Source organism: Chiloscyllium punctatum, chromosome 18 (genome assembly GCF_047496795.1).
Source record: "Chiloscyllium punctatum isolate Juve2018m chromosome 18, sChiPun1.3, whole genome shotgun sequence".
NCBI classification, from domain to species: domain Eukaryota; kingdom Metazoa; phylum Chordata; class Chondrichthyes; order Orectolobiformes; family Hemiscylliidae; genus Chiloscyllium; species Chiloscyllium punctatum.
The window spans coordinates 73,618,495-73,631,656 of NC_092756.1; the positions used below are offsets into that span (position 1 = coordinate 73,618,495).

The 13,162-nt window shown below is 46.0% G+C and overlaps 1 non-coding gene across 1 annotated transcript; it reads left to right on the forward strand.

The window, feature by feature from the left end:
* Positions 1 to 11,571: 11,571 nt before the first annotated feature.
* trnar-ccu (transfer RNA arginine (anticodon CCU)) lies at positions 11,572 to 11,644 on the forward strand. Its single transcript has one exon. It is a non-coding gene; the product is annotated as a tRNA-Arg (tRNA).
* Positions 11,645 to 13,162: the final 1,518 nt, after the last annotated feature.

Sequence of the window (13,162 nt, forward strand, 5' to 3'; positions counted from 1 at the left end):
TCTCTGCGGCTTATCCTTTATTTATAATCTATTTTGGAAAAATCCCCATCTCTGCATTCAGTTGATGGTCAGTGGTATCCAACAATATCTTGCACAAGATTTTCGAGGATCTGCAGGATTGAATGTTGAAGGTGGTGATCAAGTGGCTGCTGTTTCTGGATGGGGACGAGATTCCTAAGAGTGCGGTTGGAGAGTTTGCTTTTGGAAGCCAGCTCTCATCACACTCTCATCAACAAACCAACCCTTCAACACTGATCCCGCCAGAACATCGGATATTACTGACAGAGAATACCCTTTCCAACGTTTATAGGTGCACCATCGACAGCATTCTGTCTGGATGTCTCACTACCTGGTATGGCAACTGTACCATTCAAGATCGGAGACAGTTACAGAGAGTGGTGAACTCGGCCCAGACAATCACAAAGGCCAACCTCCCATCTATAGAAACCATCTACCAGGCCCACTGTCAAGGAAAGGTCTCCAGCATTCTCAAAGATCCATCCCACCCTGGCAATGTTTTTCTACAACCTCTACCATCGGGGAGAAGGTACAGAAGCCTGAACACACACACCAACCGGTTTTGAAACAGTTTCTACCCTACTGTTGTTAGAATACTGAACGGTCTCACAGACTCTCAATATTCGCCTGTACCTGTGTTTTTGTTCCTGCTGCTGTTTCCCTATTATTTCCTTATCTATGCTACTGAACTCTGTGAGCTGCCTATATTGCTCACAAGACAAAACTTTTCACTGTGCCTATCATTACTTGCAAATCAAATATTTTCAATGAATCTTCCACCCTTAGGGTCACTGTTATCTTGGTCCAACTCATTGAATGTAAATATAAATTATTGAGTGTGGAATACCTTTATTTCACCTGCATGTTTTCCTGTTAAATACCAACAGGACAGTATAGGGGTCAAGCAAGCTCAATGTTTGTACAGCGAACATTGAAGGAATGGTCCCAGAAAGACAAGAACAAATGGGTCAATGTTAATTCCTGCATCAGTGAGGAAACGAACAACAGATGAGGTGACTGTGGTGAAACAGACATTTGATTGTTTAATTTCAGATCAATGAATCTTCGAATGTGACTGTATATACTGAAGCCCATCATGTCAATGCTGTCTCTTTGGGAGAGCTGAGAAATTAATTCCACTCCCTTTCGCTCCAGTTCATCAAACGTTTGTTGCCACATGTATCAAACTGACTTGGAAATGTTTTAATTCCATGATCTCAAAGCAGCCATGCAGAGTTTTAAAGACATTAGGTCAGAGATTAACTTAATTTGAATGGAGATAATGCAGTGAGAGGGTTTTAATTGGAGAGAATGTTTAAATTGAAAGTATCCCCAGAAGGGATGTAAACCACAGGCAGTAGCTTAGAAGATCAGAGATGGAGCTGTTAGGTCACTGGGACAACACGTGCTTCTGGGGCCATGTCAGGAGAATTGATCCCCTCTACCTTGGTTGTGTTCATGTCAGAACAATGCTGCAATCTCCCAACATTTATGTTCACCAACATTTAGATTACTTACAGTGTGGAAACAGGCCCTTCGGGACAGCAAGTCCACACCGCCCCGCCGAAGCGCAACCTACCCCTACCCCAACACTACGGGCAATGTAGCGTGGCCAATTCACCTGACCTGCACATCTTTGGACTGTGGGAGGAAACCAGAGCACCCAGAGGAAACCCACGCCGACACGGGGAGAATGTGCAAGCTCCACACAGTCAGTTGCCTGAGGCTGGAATTGAACCCGGGTCTCTGGCACTATGAGGCAGCAGGGCTAACCACTGTGCCGCCCACTTTCACTAGTTTCATCCCACCATCAAACTCACCATGGACTCCTGTTTAGTATCTGTCTCATTCTTGGACACATGCATCTCCATCAAGGATGGGCACCACAGCACCTCACTCAACCACAAACCCATCCTCAACATATTAAAACAGACGTCCCCTCTGTACAAGCCGTACACTTACACAGGATCTGTTCAGGTCAGGGGGAATGTGAGGGGCACTTGGAAGTACACAAGGATGCCCTGATAAGAATGTGATACGATGCTTAACTCATCAATCGCCAGTTCTGACATGCCCCAGCGGGAAACTGCAATGACCTCCTCAGGAGACAGACACGAGCTGCAACCAACAGGGTACCCTTCATTGTCCAGTACTTACCAGGAGCTGAGAAACTACGTCACATTCTCCACAGCCTGCAACACATTATCGATGAGGATGAGCACCTCGCCAAGACCTTCCCCACCCCTCCACTTCTCACCTTTAAACTGCCACCAAACCTTAAACAGACCATTGTTCACAGCAAACTGCCCGGCCTTCAGGACAACACCAAACATCCCTGTCACAGCAGACACTGTAAAACGTGTCAGAGTGTCGCCATGGATACCGCCATGACACATGGGGACATCTCCCACCATGTACGCGGCAGGTACTCATGTGACTCGGCCAATGTTGTCTATCTCATACGCTGCAGGGAAGGATGCCCAATGCATGGTACATTGGCGAGACCGAGCAGAGGCTACGGCAACAGATGAATGGGCACCGCGTAACAATCACCAAACAGAGGTGTTCCCTCCCAGTCGGAGATCACTTCAACGATCAGGGACTTTCAACCTCGATCCTTCAGGTAACCATCCTCCAAGGTGGACTTTGGGACAGGCAACAACGAAAAGTGGCTGAGCAGAGGCTGATAACCACGTTTGGTACCCATGGGGATGGCCTCAACTGGGACCTTGGGTTCATGTCACACTACAGCCGACCCCACGGCACTATAGACACACACACACACACACCCACACCCACACTCACACACACATACACACACACACACCCACACACACATCCTGTCACACAATACACATACACACTCCCACACTCACACCCACAAACACACCTTCTCACAGATGTATACCCCATTACACTCAAACACATACACATACACACACTCTCACAGACACTCACACCATCGCCCCCTCACACGCACACACAAACGCACACACTCACTCGGTCTCCCCTGCACACACACACATATACACACACATAAACCTGTTGTCCACCCCAATCTAACACCGGCTACTCCAAATCATAACCTTTATGTCAATGACTGGTGCATTTTGGATGATAATGTAAAACATAACAATAGAAACCATCCAAAGTTGGGGCTTGATGTTTTCAAGTCATTACACTATGACTTTTCCCCTGGCGGTTTATTCCATTGTGGGATTGTTTTAATTGATTTCCTGGGCGTGAACATTGCTGGCTAGATCAACATTTATTGCCTCTCCCTACTTTCCCCTGAAAGGTGATGGGGAGCTATCTTTTTGAACCACTGCAATCCATGTGCTGCTTGTATCTCCTTTCGAACTGATTGAAGATTTAACAGGAGGGAGTCGGCCATTTTGGATTTGTTCAATACATTCACATCACTTGTATGACCCTTTGATATTTTACTTGTACATTCTGTGTCTGATGCCTCCTCTCTCATTACACCTGATGAAGGAGCAATGCTCCAAAAGCTCGTGGTTTCAAATAGACCCGTTGGACTAAAACCTGGTGTGGTGTGATTTTTGACCATTTGTTGGAGGTAAACCTACAATGAATCAATGGAGGGTGTTCCAGGATTGTGACCGAGCTACAGGGAAGGAATGCGATATGTTTCTGACTAGGCCAGTGTTTATTGCCCAGAGGGTGAGTCACCCACATTGCTGTGGGTCTGTAGTCTCACCAGGTTTTCTTCCTGAAAGGAGAATATGGAACCAGTTAGCTTCCTAACAAACCTCAATAGCAATATATGGTTACCATCAGACAAAGCTCCTCCTGAGCTGAGATTTCACCACCTTGTATGGTGGGATTACAGTCCATCTCCCCCACACCATGAACTTGGTGTTCTGGATTCCTACTCCAGGTCTAGCACTGCACCACCATCTCCCGTTATTAACTGGAATTGAGATCAAACAGAGACAGGGTGCTGATCAGAGTTCATGTTTAAAAACATAACAGCCCAAATGGGATATGAACTCACAACCCCTGGCTTTGAACATGGACACCCTCTTCATGATGCATCTGAGGTGAGATACCATGTTAGACACCCACGGCAATTGATAGCTCAGTCTTTGGTTGTGTTCCGAAGATCTTAAAAATTCGGCAATTCAGCTCCTCGAGCCTGCTTTGTCATTCCACACGATCATGGCTGATCTCATCTCGGCCTCAACTCCACTTTCCTGCCTGCTCTCCATAACACTTCAACCCAACTACAGCCTGCATGTAGGGATCCCTTTTCATGGCACAAGGCACTTCACAGGAACCACATTCAGGAAACCATTACACATGGACCAAAACCTTGGCCAAAGAGAGGAACACCTTGAGATCCTGAGACCCCAAGGTAGAGGGGTGGAGATCTTTACAGAGTGGCTTCCAGAGGGTACCATCCAGGCACAGACAGTGATGTCCAAGCAATGAATAACAGGAAGCCAATCTGGCCTTTAGTTTCCTGGATTATTCTTTTTGCCATTCTGAAAGAAAGAAACAACATTGGGTATTCTCCAGTCCTCTGGGAATTCTCCTGTGACTGTAAAGGATACAAATATTTTGCACAAATCCGGAGCAATTTCCACACCTGCCTGTCTCAGGATTCTATGATAGATTCCATCAGGTCTTGGGGACTTGTCTACCTTAATGCTTTTCAAAACACCCAACACCTCCCTTTTAATATTGACATGCTCTAGAATATCAATATACAAGACTCACCATCCACCATGTCAGAGAGTGATAGAGATGTACAGCATGGGAACAGACCCTTCGATCCAACTCGTCCATGCCGCCCACATATCCTAATCTAATCTCGTCCCATTCGCCCACACTGGGCCCATATCCCTCTCGACCCTTCCTAGCCATATCAGTGAGCAGTGTAGGTTTCTTCCCTCCCACCCTCCTGACCAAGTACACGCTTTCTTTGTCTGCCTTTCTTCCTTTTAAAAGTGCCGTTGTTTTGAGATTTTTTTCTCCAAAGTTGCATAATAAAACAGTAATTGCTGCTCCTGGAATTTGAGGAAATCACCCCCAACACCTGAAATGCCTCAAAAAAGGGGCAGCTCTTACAGTCACAACTTTTTCCCGTCCTCCATCTTGGACTACCCAGAATCCTTTGGAAATACCAATGCAGTTTATTCATTAAGAACCTCACCCACTTCCTCCGGCTCCAAGTGTAAATTCCCTCCTTTGCTCTGAGAAGACATACTTTTTCCCTGGCGACCTGTTGCTTGTTATCCCTCTGTAAAATGCCTTGAAGGTTCCTTAATCCTGTTTCCCATAAACATTGCATGGTCCCTTCAAATTCTCTATTTCCTAGTTTGAGTTCATTCCTGTTATCTCCAGGGCTCTGTCTGTCTTCAGTTTCTTGAACCTTACTTATACCTTCTTCCTCTTTCTGTCTCAGACTTAACATCATAACACGTCTGAACAGGTCAACGAAATATATCGACAGGAACCATCGACAGCATCAACCTGTATTTATTGAGTTATCTTTCAAAACCAATTCAGTGCAATTGAAATACTGTGTGGTATCACTCACTGTAATAAACACTCTCCTTGAATAAGGTGAAGAGAAAGTCATGGCAAATTATAAAATTACCAAAATTATGCATAACAATGGTTCGTAAATATATGTTTATAAATTACTCTACAGATACTTTTAGAAATTAAATAAGGAGGAACAAATATCATCGACAATTAACCATACACTTCACAATATTTCACTTTCACTGTAGAATTGTAGTTTTAAGATCAAAGTTTTTCTGAAGTTGATCAGATCTCACCCCATCTAATACTTATCCTTTATACCTTTCTCCCCAAACTTGAGGTGAGAATTCATATGTTTCAGAGGATTGCCTTATTTGATGAGCTGTTCCTTGATATATAATAAGTACAATCCCACAGACTTTGTCATGATTGCACCTTATCTAAAGTCTGAATCAAATCATTCAATAGCAGACAATTCCCAAGAAGTTAATGAGCAAAAGTCCCATTCAATGTTTTCAAGTCTCCATTCTCCTTACGTAAAAAAATTATACACGAGTTGAATACCACAAGTGCTGGAAATCTGCAATAAAATCAGGAATGTTTGAAATGCAGGTCAGGTAGCATCTGTGGAGAGAAACACAATTATCAATTTGCAATATTCATTTTGTTTTTTTCAGCAGATGCTTCCGAACCTTAGAGTTTCACCACTTACTGTTTATATTCTTCATGTAGATCATGTCCTTGGAGTGATTAATGTGAATGGAATGTTAAATATATCACTGAGATGTTCTGGTGAAGGGCATTGTTTCATAAATACATGGAGCACTTACAAAGAGAGGCTGATGTGAGAATTGTTCCCCACGTTATTACAGTTCCAGACAGATACCCCAAATTGTTCAGCTCCCAGGTGAGCAGGGATGAAATGGTTTCCTTTCTTCATTTACCTGGATCCTTGGTTGGTCACTAACAGGTTAATTTAAAAAGGGACCCTTTCTTGTGGATGTCTTCCTCCCAATCCAATTGAATTGGTGTTTAAAAGTATCCAATTAAACCTGGATATGTTGAATTAACAAAAGAGTGAATCTATTCATATCAGAATGCAAAACGATTATTGTAACTCACATACACACAGATTAGGAAGAGAAGGAGTTGCAGGTAGATAGCACAGTGAAGAAGGCATTTGATCCACTTGCCTTTATGAGTCAGTGCATTGAGTATAGGAATTGGGATGTTGGGTTGTGGCTGTACAAGATATTGGTTAGGCCACCTTTTGGAATACTGCGTTCAATTCTGGTTTCCCTGCTATAGCAAGATGTTGTAAAACTTGCAAGCATTCAGAAAAGATTTACAAGGGTGTTGCAAGGGTTACAGGGTTTGTGCTATCGCGAGAGGATGAATCGACTGAGGCTATTTTCTCTGGAGTGTCGGAGGCTGAAGGGTGGCCTTAGAGAGGTTTATAAAATCATGAGGGACATGGATAGGGTGAATAGCTTCAGTCTTTTCCCCAGGGTGGGGGAGTACAAAAACAGAGGGCACAGGTTTACGGTGAGAAGAATAATAATTTAAAAGGAACCTAAGGGGCAACCTTTTCATGTAGAGGGTGGTGCTTATATGGAACATGCTGCAAGAGGAAGTGGTGGAGGCTGGTACAATAACAACATTTAGAAGTTAAAAGTCACACAACACCAGGTTATAATCCCACAGGTTTATTTGGAAGCACTGGCTTTCAGAGCGCTGCTCCTTCATCAGGTGAAGACAACCACCCAGTGAAGGAGCATCGCTTCGAAAGCTAGTGCTTCCAAATAAACCCGCTGGGCTATAGCCTGGTGTTGTGTGATTTTTAACTTTGTCCACCCCAGTCTAACACCGGGTCCTCCAAAACATTTAAAAGGCATCTGGATGGGGGTATATGAACAGGGTGGGTTTAGAGGGATATGGGCCAACTGCTGGCAAGTCGGACTAGATTAATTCAGGATATCTGGTCGGCATAGACGAGTTAGAACAAAAGGGTCTGTTTCCGTGCTGTACAACTCTAAGACTCTGTAACATTTAAAAGGCAGCTGGATGGAGACATGAATAAGAAGGCTTCAGAGGGATATGGACCAAATGCTGGTTTGTGGGACTAGATAACTTTCGGATATCTGGTTGGCATGGACGAGTTGGAGCGAAGGATCTGTACAACTCTGTGACTCTGTAAGTGTAAGCTTTCTTGGGAGATTTTGACTTTTGTGACAGAGCCTTTTTAAATGACTGGGACATTTTAATTTGTGCTTATATGTTTTAATTGGTTTCTTTTAATTTGTTTTCAGAGTCGTGTAAGGAGACTTCTGAAAAGTAGGCTGTCAGTAGGTTAGAAGATGGAATAGGTTATGCTGCATTCTGCAATTACAGCGATGATGATGTGCCAAGTGTCATACTTCAACTGGCTTGGCATTGATTTATTGGTTAATACTCTTAGCCATTGAAGTTATAACATCTTCAGTTGAGAGTGAAAGCATATATCTTGGGAGGATATTTCATTGCTCTAAAGATACCACATATCTGAAAGTTCCCTGCAGTTAATAGATCAATGGGACAGGAATTCCCTCTGATATCACAAAGTAAGTCTGTTTCTCTCTGCTGAACTTCTACTCAGGTAAAGATTGACTCTGCCTGTTGTGTGACATGGCTTTTAATTTCCACTGATCAACCAGATGAACATTAGCAACATAATGTAATTAAACTCAACTATCCTTCAGTATTCTTGTTGGTGAAGAAGACAAAGGGGGACAAAATTTGGTTTGCTGTTCAACTTGATTTTATTAACAAAATATTAAAACAGATTGACAGAATTTCCCAAATTCCCACAATTTTTACTCGCTCTATAGCTCTATCCATCTGAGAAAGGATATTAACTGGAACAATCCATGTTGAGCCATTGGAATCTCCTTCCTGTCCTGATATAGGGCTGGCTCTCTTCCACAAAAGGGGGTCTCGCAAGTTCGGGCAGATCTTTCTACTGAGGCAGGAAACGATTTCTCTTCATTCTGAGGCACCAAGAGGGTCTGAGAAATGAAGGGACGATGTCATAACTGGTCAGAAAGGCCTTAGACAGTGTTCTTTAACTGTTACACCTTGACAGCAGCTGCTCCATACTTTAGTGTGTCCCTCAACATGCCATCCTCGATCTTGGAACATGTTCAGCTGTAGCAGTCGTTTGAGGTCAACACTTTCCAGAGAGAGTGTGCTGTGGGAGCCCTAGGGGCCGAATGGATAAGGCCCTGGATTCCCTCCGCTGGTAATTGTGGGTTCAAGTCCCATCTCGGGGGGCTTGGGTTTTTAGCCTGGGCTTTGTTGCTGATTTTCATTCCATGTCAACTTCATCTCAATCCATGCTGACTGAACATTTCATCGACAGTACTCTGTTAAAAATCACTGTGCCTCCGTTGAGATTATGGCAAATGATGTGACATAGAGACTTGCACAAGGTAATTCCAGGATTTGGGAGATCTTGGGGTGAATTGTCTGAAAGAGACAGCACAGCCACCATGGGCTGAATGCCCGCTAAGATTCTGTTGATTTGTCCTCAATGCAGCTTTTTGCAACATCTCCACTTCCTCCTTCCCCACTAACTGCAAATATCTTGAAAGTGCTGCACACAATAACATTCAGCCCTTTTCCTTCTCCTGTCTGCTCCATTTGCCTCAAACTCTGGGTCTGCAAAGTTGGAGTTGAGTTGATTTCTCGACTGGGAGAAAGTGAGCCCTGCAGATGTGAGAGATCAGAGTCAAACTGTGTGGTGCTGGAAAAGTACAGCTGGTCAGGTGGCATCCGAGGAGCAGTGGAGTCAATGTTTCGAGTCGAAGCTCTTCAGGCCTATGCTCGAAATGTCGACTCTCCTGCTCCTCGGACGCTGTCTGACCGGCTGTGATTTCTCAAATGTCCGTCTGGGGCCAAATGGGAGGCGAGATCAATTTATCAAGCAGTGAACAATTTAGCATGAAATGGAAGGGGTAAAAAACAATCAGTAAGAGTAGAAAACTCAGAAAAAAACAATATGACAGGGCAGGGTTCAGTATTTAAAGGTTGCCATTTGACCTTGAAGGGTGTATCCCCAACGGCCTAATGGATAAGGCACTGGTCACCTAAACCTGGGGTTTTTGGGTTCGTGTCCCATCTGGAGTATCTGATTATTTATGGCTTGTTCACTGTCAACGTTATTTCTAATTGACTTTGGAGAAATCCCCCTTGTCTGCTTTCAGCGGATGGGAAGTGGTGCCCAACATGTTCTTGCTCAAGATTTTTGGGGATCTTCAGGATGGGGGGGTGAATCGTCTGAAAGAGACAGCACAGTCACAATGGCTGAAAACCTGCTGAGATTCTCCTGGGGATGGTATGGTGGCTCAGTGGGTAGCACTGCTGCCTCACAGTGTCAGGGACCTGGCTTTGATTCCTCCCTTGGGTGACTGCTCCTGAAGAGTTTCCAAGTTGGCTCCGTGGTTAGCACTGCTGTCTCATAGCACCAGGGACCGAGGTTCAATTTCAGCCTCTGGTGACAGTTTGTGTGGATTTTGCCCTTTCTCCCCGTGTCTGTGTGGGTTTCCTCCAGGTGCTCCAGTTTCCTCCCACAAGTAAATTAGCCATGCAAAATTGCCCAGACTGTTCAGGGATGTGAAGGTTAGGTACATTTGGCCGGAGGACACGTTGGGGAGTGAGTCTGGGTGGGCCAAATGGCCTGTTTCCACACTGTATAGAATCTATGAGAAAGACATTTGGACAGGTACATGACAGGAAATGCTTGTGTGCATGTGGACCAAGTGGAGGCAGGTACAATTAGTTTTAAAGTTAATGGCTCCATGACACTGCCCCTTCACTTTGGGAGAGGTGTACACCAAGGCTGCCCCCTGTCCGGCCAGCTGAATTCCCTGTGCGTGGAGCCTTTCCTGTGCCTCTTGTGGAGGAGGTTGTCGGGGCTGGTTCTGCGCAGTGCGGGCACAGGGGGTGGTCATCTCGGCCTACGCTGACCACGTGCTCCTCCCTTTCACCGACCCTGCTGACCTGGAGAGGATGTGTGAGTGCCAGGCCTTGTACTCATCGGTCTCTTCCACCAGGATCAACTGGGCCCAATATTCCAGACGACTGGTCAGTCCGTGACGGGTGGAGTCTCTGCCGGAGGAGTTACGGGGGTTCAGCTGGAGTACCACCATCTCCTCGATCTGGGGGTCTACCTCAGCCCGGCTGAGGAATCCTGGCCGGGGAACTGGCAGGAGCTGGAGGCCAAAGTCTCACCTCGCCCAGGCCTCTGGACAGGACTGCTCTGAGTGCTGTCTCACAGGAGTCGAGTGTTGGTCATAAACCAGCTGGTGCCTGCCATGCTGTGGTACCGGCTGGTCACTTTGGTCCCTCCTCCTGGTTTTGTCACTGACATCCAGAGAATGTTGGTTCACTTCTTCTGGGACAAAAAGATGCACTGGGTCACTGCGCAGGTCCTGAGTCTCCATATTGAGGAGGGCGGTCAGTCGCTGGTGTGCGTTCACACCCAGGTAGCGACGTTCCACCTTCAGACCTTGCAGCGATACCTTTACATTGAGCCCCCCCCTCGGCGGGGTGCCCTGGCGACGTATTTTTTCCACCAGGTGCGTAACCTCAACTACGAGACTCAGCTCCTGTTCAGGGACCGTGATGGTTTGGAGGTCACTCTCAGGACACTGCCTGTCTTTTACCAGGACCTGCTCACGGTCTGGAACATGGTCGAATCGCGTCACGCCTACCCTCCGGCTGGAGTAGCGGCTGTCGTCAGGGAGACGTTGCTCAGGAATCCGCACCTCCGTACTCGTGGGTTCGAGTGACTGTCGGAGGGGAGGGCCGTGACTGTGAGGGTGACCAGGGTCGGGGACGTGCTGGATGGTGGGGGCCTGGGCTGGACGCTGCCGCAGGATATAGCGAGCAGGGCAGCGGTAGACGTCCGGTACGTGGCCACCACCATCCGACACCTTAAAACAGTCAGTGTGTTCTTGCAAAACAAAACTTAAAAGCTGCCATTTTAACCTCACACATGTGGCCTCAGTGGCCGAATGGATTAGGCACTGGCCTCCTAAGCCAGGGATTGTGGGTTCAAGTCCCATCTGGGGTGTCTGATGTTTTAACCCTTGTCTTCATGGTGGATCTTCATCCAAGGTCAAGTCGATTTCTCATCTCCTCTGTGTTGGGTTGGTGGTACCTTGTGTCAGAAAAATACAGAATGTTGAGGATATGCAGGATATAGGGGTGAATCGTCTGAAAGAGACAGCACAGTCACAATGGATGAAAACCTGCTGAGATTCTCCTGGGGATGGCATGGTGGTTCAGTGGGTAGCACTGCTGCCTCACAGCATCAGGGACCTGGCTTTGATTCCTCCCTTGGGTGTCTGTTTGTGTAGAGTTTGCACATTCTCTCCATGGGGTATTCCGGGTGCTTTGGTTTCCTCCCACAGCCCAAAGATGTGCAGGTTCGGTGGATTGGCTTTGGGGAATGCAGGGTGAGAGGATAGGGGTTGGGCCTGGATGGGATGCTCTTCAGAGGGTCAGTGTGGATGTGATGGGCTGAATGGCCTCCTCCCACCCCACTCTAGGGCTTCTCTGAACAAGTTTGGAGCAGATGGTCAGAGCTCCACTGCAAGGCCCAGTCAAGGGTTCGTGAAGGAAGTGGCATCCAGGTGTGTGTTTCCTACCCTACTTTTCCCTGATCTTCCAGAATCTTCTGTGGCTTTGGCCAGTACGATCATGAGCTGGGTTCACATCATCCAATGGGGTCACCCTTCACTGTTGTCATGCCAGGAGCTATAAAGTGGATTGACTCAGGCTGACACTTCTCCAATATACAACCCTCAGTCTGGTTGGAACTGGTTCTTCTCGAATCTTTGTCGCTCTTTGATCTTAGTTGTACTTTTCTCTGGAGGTGATAGCTGCTGTTTAATTTAGTTTGGCCAATTTTCTGTCAGGTCAAATTTCTCCAGCTGAGGATCAATTGAGAATGCCTGATTTTGTTGCCATGGTCATGTGACCACACAGGATTGAGATCAGCTGCATAGTGAAGGTTTCAACCAAATCAAAACCCCAAATAAGACTTGAGCCCACAATCTCTGGTTTAGGAAGTTAGTGCATTATCCATGAGATCACTGGGGCTCCAACAGATAGAGCTACCAATCTATGGACAAAGCAACTTCTGTTTTGGTTGTGTTGCTGTCAGTCTAAGCTATATTCTGTCAACATTACCAGCTGAACCCCAGATTACCTGCATGTTTGGTATTTATGATAAGGTCCAATATGTCAATGGAAATGATTGAAATCTGGGTGTTCAAGGTTGGAACTGATGGGGCTGTGGCTATGCATTTGGGTCCTTACCTTTCTTAGTCAAGGTATTGAATACAATTGCAAGGAGGCTATGATAGAGATATGAGGTAGTTAGGCCATCGTTGGAGAACTTGGAGTGCCACATCCACAGATTGGACAAACATTTGTGGGAAAACAACTGCTGAGGCTGACTCACAGAGATTACAGAGGGAGATGGATGGGTTAAGGGAGTAGCCAAAAACTCAGCAAATGAAAGACAATGTGGGAACGTGTGAGGTCATACACTTTGGTAGGAAGAATAAAGCAGCTGGAGTTTATT